Below are 7,204 nucleotides of genomic sequence, written 5' to 3'. Positions count from 1 at the left end.
GGTCTTCGGTGCTGAAGTTAGATAGCATACACGAGTATAGGTGTTTCCTCTCCATGACTGCAGTTCTGGCCCTGCTTTAAGTCTTTGCGTAATGAACGCTAAGACCCGCGCTCTGAGTCCAGAAACCTTTCTTCCAGATGAGAGCCATGGCTCCTGTATCAGCGCGACATCAAACGAACCTTGTTCAAAAGTCAGGAGGAGCTCACTAGACGCCACTTTAACGTGTTGGAGGTTTATCTCTAAGAGTCGCAGCGCCATTGACCTGTTTGTGTCTCTCATAATTCTCCGCCACTGCGCTCACGCAAGGTGTTTTTGCCACTTATTTCAGGCTCTAGAGGCCCGTTTTTACCTCCCCTGCTGTTAGCGGCACATGGTTATTTTCAAGTCGCGCAGCATAGTTGAGCTCTTTGTCCACTGCAAGCACCACCTCTACGGCTATAACATCGTCATTCGACGCTTCTTCCAGGCTCTCGAGGCTCCCTTCTACCTCCCTTGCTTTTGGCATGATGTGCTTATTTTCAAAACTGACCATCGTCCAACACCTTCACCACTGCGCCTATGCCCTTGTGATTTGCCGCTACTTTCAGGTTCTCGAGGTTTTTTCATACCTCCTCAGCTATTAAAGAGTTGTGGTTATTGTCCTTAGGTTTTCTCTTTCTAAGGCGCAAATAAATTCTGCCAGCGCCCAGCTGTGAGTGCAAGGCATCCTCCGACTCCTTATTGATTCTGTTGGTATATTCGGGTTTTGACTCTTCGAGTTTTGATGTTTAGTGTTTCTTTCAACTTCACCACACGTGGTATCCTAGCCTTGGTCTTTGGTATCGGGGGCATCAGTGCTCTATCCACCATCTCAACCTCGCGTCCTCTTGTGTTTGAAGGTCTGGAGCAGCTATCTCCACCCTTCTAAAGTCGCCTTATTGGTGCAGATCATCGGTTTAATCCCGTTGTTCCATCCCGTTGCTTCGAAGGGTGGCAGCGCTTTATTCGGTTCATTATTGATCAATTTGATTATGATACTAATCAGCTCCCTTTCTACGGATCTCCACCTTTCGACAGACATCTGCCCATTAGGGTGGCTGCAATCTACTAGTGCCACATTCAGAAGACTGCTTTGCAACTTCGGTCACACCCGGAGTCTCAGCGTTAGCTTCCTTTAGCATCACCGAGTAAGCTGGAGTCTGATCGTTACCTCCCTTTAGCTTATTAACCTCTTACATTTTTGCCATTGTTGCCCCCCTTTTTCTGCGTTGGACTTCCGTCTTCGCTCTGCTTCGCAGATTTAGAGGTGTGGTTCCTGTCATTCTGGCTAACTCGCCTCTGTTTATGGGACTAGGGCGTTCGCCTTCCCCCTTCTGCCTCTTAAAAACAGGCTTGAGGGGTGCCAGCCGATCGGCGTCTTTTTTTCTTTCTCTTCTTCCTCGATGCGGTTGTAAAAATGAGGATTGCTCGAATTTTCCACTGATTCACAGACCCATGCCAGACGCTCGCTTTCGAAGTTGGTTTGGCCGGCTACTGCACCCAACTGCTGCATAACTCTTAATGCTTCCCGGTATTGTGAGAGTTTTCCTAACATCCTGTCTCGTTCCCGCCCTAACGTTAGTTCTTTGTCCGGTTTCCTCTTCCTCAGCTTGCGACACCATCGCCTTTTCTTTCTCATCCTTCCTCGGTGTTGAGCTTTTATGTTCATCTTGATCGTATAACCACCTGCCCGACAAAGTGGGCTCAGCGGTCTAATGTTAGTTGTGGGGATAAAAACCGTATGCACTGCAGCGCACCTTGCTGTGGTAAGGCCATCATTACTTTTTGAGGTTGAAAATCGTCCAATAGGCTAGGTCTGCATAACAACTTAGATAAGGGGGCTGGCAGCTCTTGGTCACAGACATCCTGCCTCCCTCCTATGCAGCGAAACGGCGTAGATGCAGGCTCCTTAGCCGTTCAGCCGCATAGTCAGGCGCCATGGAGCTCGGCTAAGCCATTACATTAACTATACACACGCTATATTTAGGGGGTGGGGCAACTAATTATAATATGTTTTCAGATCAACTTAATAACGTAAGATTTGATGTAATAAGATTCAGACAGCACGCCACTGAAATTGCTTGCAATGCCGTTCGTACACCAACCAGAAAGGGCATCCATGAATGGGACATCTTTTAACTTTTTACGTAACCCAGAGATGTTGTGTTGGCTTAAAATCTGGACTGGATAATTGAGATGAGAATTTTTTTCAAAAAACTTTTCGTATTTCTCCTGATTTACAATTTCATCAATCCTATGGAGCGGGCAAACACCACTCCATGATTTATCATTCACCATGCTTCACATACTGTGAAGCTAGCTTTCAAGTCTTGCAGTAACGTGCCGTGGGTGACTGTGGGTGACTGTATCAAAAGCTTTTGACATGTCTATCGCTACGAGTACAGTTTTGTAGGGGGGTTTTGATTCAATCCGCAATTTATCTGCGTGTTGATGGCTTCAAGTGTTTTGGCTACTGGCGCTAGGAGATATCGGACGATACGATTCTCTTATGTTGGCTGGTTTCCCAATGTTTAGTAGCGGTACCATCCTGGCCATTTTTCATTTTCGGGGGTGACGAAGGTGGACAAGGACAGGTTGAAGACATGCGCTAGATAATTAAATCCCTCTTTGCAAGTTTTTTAAGCATCAGCATGGCTGTGCCGCCTGGGCCTAATGCTTAAGATGGTTTAGCATGAACGATGGCATCTTCAACCTCTTTGGCGGTGTTGGTAATAGGGGACGCGCTGTGTTTATGCTTATGTGCGCGTCTGATGGCCAGCTGTCTAGCTTTGTCAGGCGTAGAATGCATTACATATTGTAGGCAGAAAGCGCTGGCCTATTTCTTTTGCATCCCACAGCACTTTATCGCCAAAGGCGATGGATATTTTGTTTAGTCGGGTTCGATAGGGACTTTACGGCTTACCTAAACCGGCAGAGAGCTAACAATTATCTTGGTGCTCCTCCCATTTCGCCCCCTTGTGTTTATCCACAAGCTGTCTGATCCGTATGTTTTGTAGTCTTCTCTTTTTGAAGTTGTCTCTATATTAATTTGTATGTTATGTAGATTTGTTTTTGCAAAGTTTCTTTTTTCGTTGCGAATGCGAATGTCTCAGTTGTGTTGTTAGTGTAGAGATGAGATAGACTGAATTAAGCCAGGAAACAAATACCAGCAGGATAGCCTAGTGGTTAAGGCAACTGCAATTTCACCGTGTGATTCGCGGTTCGAATCTCGGTGAAACCTTTGATAACATTACGAAATTGCCTGATGATGATTACGTGGCGGTTTTCGAAATGGTATCATCACAATATGCCAGTAAATGTTTCTTTCTTTTCAGTTTCTCTTAGAAAAACATAATAATTGAATATTCAATTATTATAAGCCGGTGTTAAGCTCATGAATTCTTAAATAATAAGTATAAATTGAACACACCATAAAACAAACAAACGAAAAATATGGTAGTTCGTTTTTAACAGTAAGTTTAAGGCATATACTACTTACCAAAAGTATTGAATATATAATTATTACAACAACACAAATTGTTGAATATTCGGGGCTGTCATGGAATCCAATTGTTGTCGGAATCGGATTTAAAAACGACAAAAAATTACTTTGGTGTCATGAAATCCAATGGTTTAATGTTCGAATTGGAATTACTGACGGTTTTAGGTGTCACAGAATCCGATAATATCGATTTTGCTATCGGAAACAATACAATCCGTTAAATGCTGTTGGATTTCATTTTTTTATAGTTGTATTTCTCTTGCAGTTGAGTATTTTCTAAACATGTAAGTAAATAAAGGTTTATTTTATAAAAATAAATGTAAATTTACATATATTTTCATTCTTAATAAGGGAAATCATAAAAATTCAATGCAAAACAGTATTTGGAGAAACATCCAGATATTGCGAAGGGATTTACGAAGCACATCATCTAAAATCGTTGACACCGTGCTGCTACCTACACTCATGCAAGAACACTTGCTAACTGATCTTTCATAGGGTCCTTTGGCTAAAAATCGTAACGTAGCTGCTAGTTGCAGCACTGGCAGAACTTTCGAGTGAGTTAAGCGTCCTTCAATGGTGTCCAATACCAAAAGCCTCTTTGTTTATGCGATAGTATGCAATGTAACTGCAAATACACTATAAATATTTAGAAACTCACATTAAGAAATATTTTTAATTACGCCGTCTCTGGCAACTCAAAAAGATTGCTGTGATCTCTGAAATTTTCCTTTTGTCCTTCTCGCAACTTTCTTCTTCCAATAACATAAATGCTACAACTGCTGATGCCATTTTGAAGTCAATAAATTTGTTTATTTCTCTTTAGATGCACAAAACAATTATTTTATAAAATTTTGCTAAAAAAATTAACATCAAAATTGCCGGTGCACCGATAAAACATCAAAACAGGTGATTCGAACATCGCTTTTATTTACATTCGAAAAGAGCAAAACCAATACGGTTTTATGACACCAATTTAAATCAATATTGGTTTGTAATTCCGACAAAACTCAAAACCGACTAGGATTCCATGACAGCCCTGATTATTTCATTGAACATGTTCAAACTACTTGTCTCACTTTATTGCATTGTGCCAAGTATGTATTGTGTGGGATAACATTAGCAATGCGTCTATTACAAAACTGAAAAACAATGCGCATTGTGTGGGAAATAGAGGAACAAAGAAATGGAAAAGCTTAGTATAGTGTTAACTACTTTGTACTCTTTACTTTAATTTTTAAAATAATTTTAATTGAGTTTTCGTGTCAACTTAAAATTTTGAATAACTTCAAAAAAAGAAAATTCTAATTAGTTGGAAAATATCTAAACTCAAAAATAAACAAAAATAAATTTTTATATTTAAAATCAAAATAAAAGATTCTTTTAAAATATCAATTTGAATGTTGATATATTGGCGATCCTGCCAATGATCCTACAACTTTAAAACGAACTTTAAACCGAACTTTAAAACCAAAATCAACTTGGATCATAGACGAATTTATTTTGCTTTTATGTGATTTCGCAATATATAGTAACGTGATGTAATTAAAGAAAACTGGGATCATTAATGTACATAACTATCCCTCCATATTTGTTATAATTAAAATAGCATAATGCAGTACGCGCTGAAGAATTAACTGTATAAAAAAATTTTAATAAATAACACTATTGAAATTCTTGTGCATATAATTTAACTATGTTTGTGTTCCCTATACATTTGTGAACAGGAAGCAATACAACAACATTCTGTGCAAATTTCATATAACAGTCGCTGTAAATTATATATACGAAACATTAAAACAAAGAATAAGTGTTGAATATCAAATTAAAAACATAAAAGTATGTATAACAGAAATTTACTAGTAAGCATTCTATGAATTTTTTGCAACATAAACAAAATACAAAATAAAATTTGTTTACGATTTGTTAATTAATAAAGAACTCTAAAACGTGTGTGTAAACAAAATAAAAACATTTACAACCTAATACTCTTAAAAGCAACGATTGGGTTATCCAAGCCACAACAACAATTTTGCACGCAATACACACAAGAACAGATTAAAAATGAAGACATCACGATGAAAATTAAGAGATTTACAAAGAAAACAACAAAGCCATTGCATATTTTAAAAGCATTACGATATCAAACAATACAGATATTAATTTCAAGAAATTTTTAAACAATCATCAATCAACTAATTAATTTTAATATTTTTTATTAAATTTAATTTTATATTATTTTTATATTTTAACAATTTTAATATAAATTATTTAAATTTACTTATTTTTTATATAAAATTAAATATTTTATTTAAATTGTTAACTCCCTTTCCAAAAAAAATCTTAAATATTTTATTTTCAAATTTTTCATTTAAATTTCTTTTCATATGGTTCTACGTTCACCAATACGAACTCGTAATTTTACAAATTCAAAAAATCAAAATATCAACCATACAAATAACATCATGACTCACAATACAACTCAAAATTCTAACATTAATACAACAAAAAACAACATCTCTAAAACAACACAAAATACTTCAACACAAGATAACTTTACAAATTTTCCTTCTACTAAATCTATTAAATTACCACAATTTTGGCAAGATTGTACTGATGCCTGGTTTTTGCTTGTTGAAGGACAATTTGAAATTAACAATATCAATGATGATAATTTAAAATTTCAAAATGTTCTAATTACTCTTCAACGAGATAGTATATCTAAAATTTTAGATGTTATTAACCCTCCTCCTCTTTTTAATAAATATGATACAATCAAAAAAATTCTATGTGAAAGATTTTCTCTTAGCGAAGAAAAACGATTAGAACAATTATTTTCAAAAACTGAACTTGGTGATCGTTCACCATCTGAATTATTCAGATTTATGAAATCACTTATAGGTTCTGACTCCATAGTTAGTCAAGAATTACTCTTTAAATTGTGGATTCGTAAATTACCACAAGAAATACAAATTCATTTGACTTCCAATAATATTCAAAACAGAGATGAAATTATTATTTTAGCTGACAAACTTTTTGATTTAATCAATAAACCTCATTCTTCCAAATCTCCTGTAGTCTCAAGTATAAATAATAATATTTTAGAACAATGCGTTAAAAATTTAACTGAATTAACCACGGCTATTTTTCAAAATTTAAATAAAATTTCTAATGATATTAATCAATTACAAATCCGTTCAAGATCTAAAGATAGAAATAGATCTAAATCTCGAAATTTTTCAGGATCAAGAAATTTTTCAAACAATCGTAATTTTACTTCACAAACAAATATTTGTTGGTATCACAAAAAATTTAAGAATAACGCTCTTAAATGTATACCCCCATGCAATTTTAATCAAAATCACAATTCAAATTCCGAACAAAATTTAAACTGAAACGATCCATTATGACGGTGACGGATAATGGAACTATTATTAAACCTACTCGTCGCCTATTCATATTTGATAAATTCAATAAACTTAATTTTCTTATCGATACCGGTGCAGTTGTATCAGTTATTCCTTTTTCTAAATTTAAAATTTATAAAAGAAATTCGGATCTTACTTTGACTGCAGCAAACGGTTCTTCAATTGAAACTTTCGGTACAAAACTACTTAAAATTGATTTAGGTTTAAGAAGAGATTTTGAATTTCCATTCATTATTGCGAATATTGATATACCAAT

This window comes from Eurosta solidaginis, chromosome 1 (assembly GCF_040869045.1).
Source record: "Eurosta solidaginis isolate ZX-2024a chromosome 1, ASM4086904v1, whole genome shotgun sequence".
NCBI classification, from domain to species: Eukaryota; Metazoa; Arthropoda; class Insecta; order Diptera; family Tephritidae; genus Eurosta; species Eurosta solidaginis.
The sequence above is the reverse complement of the archived record's forward strand: the minus strand, read 5'-3'. Positions refer to the sequence as shown.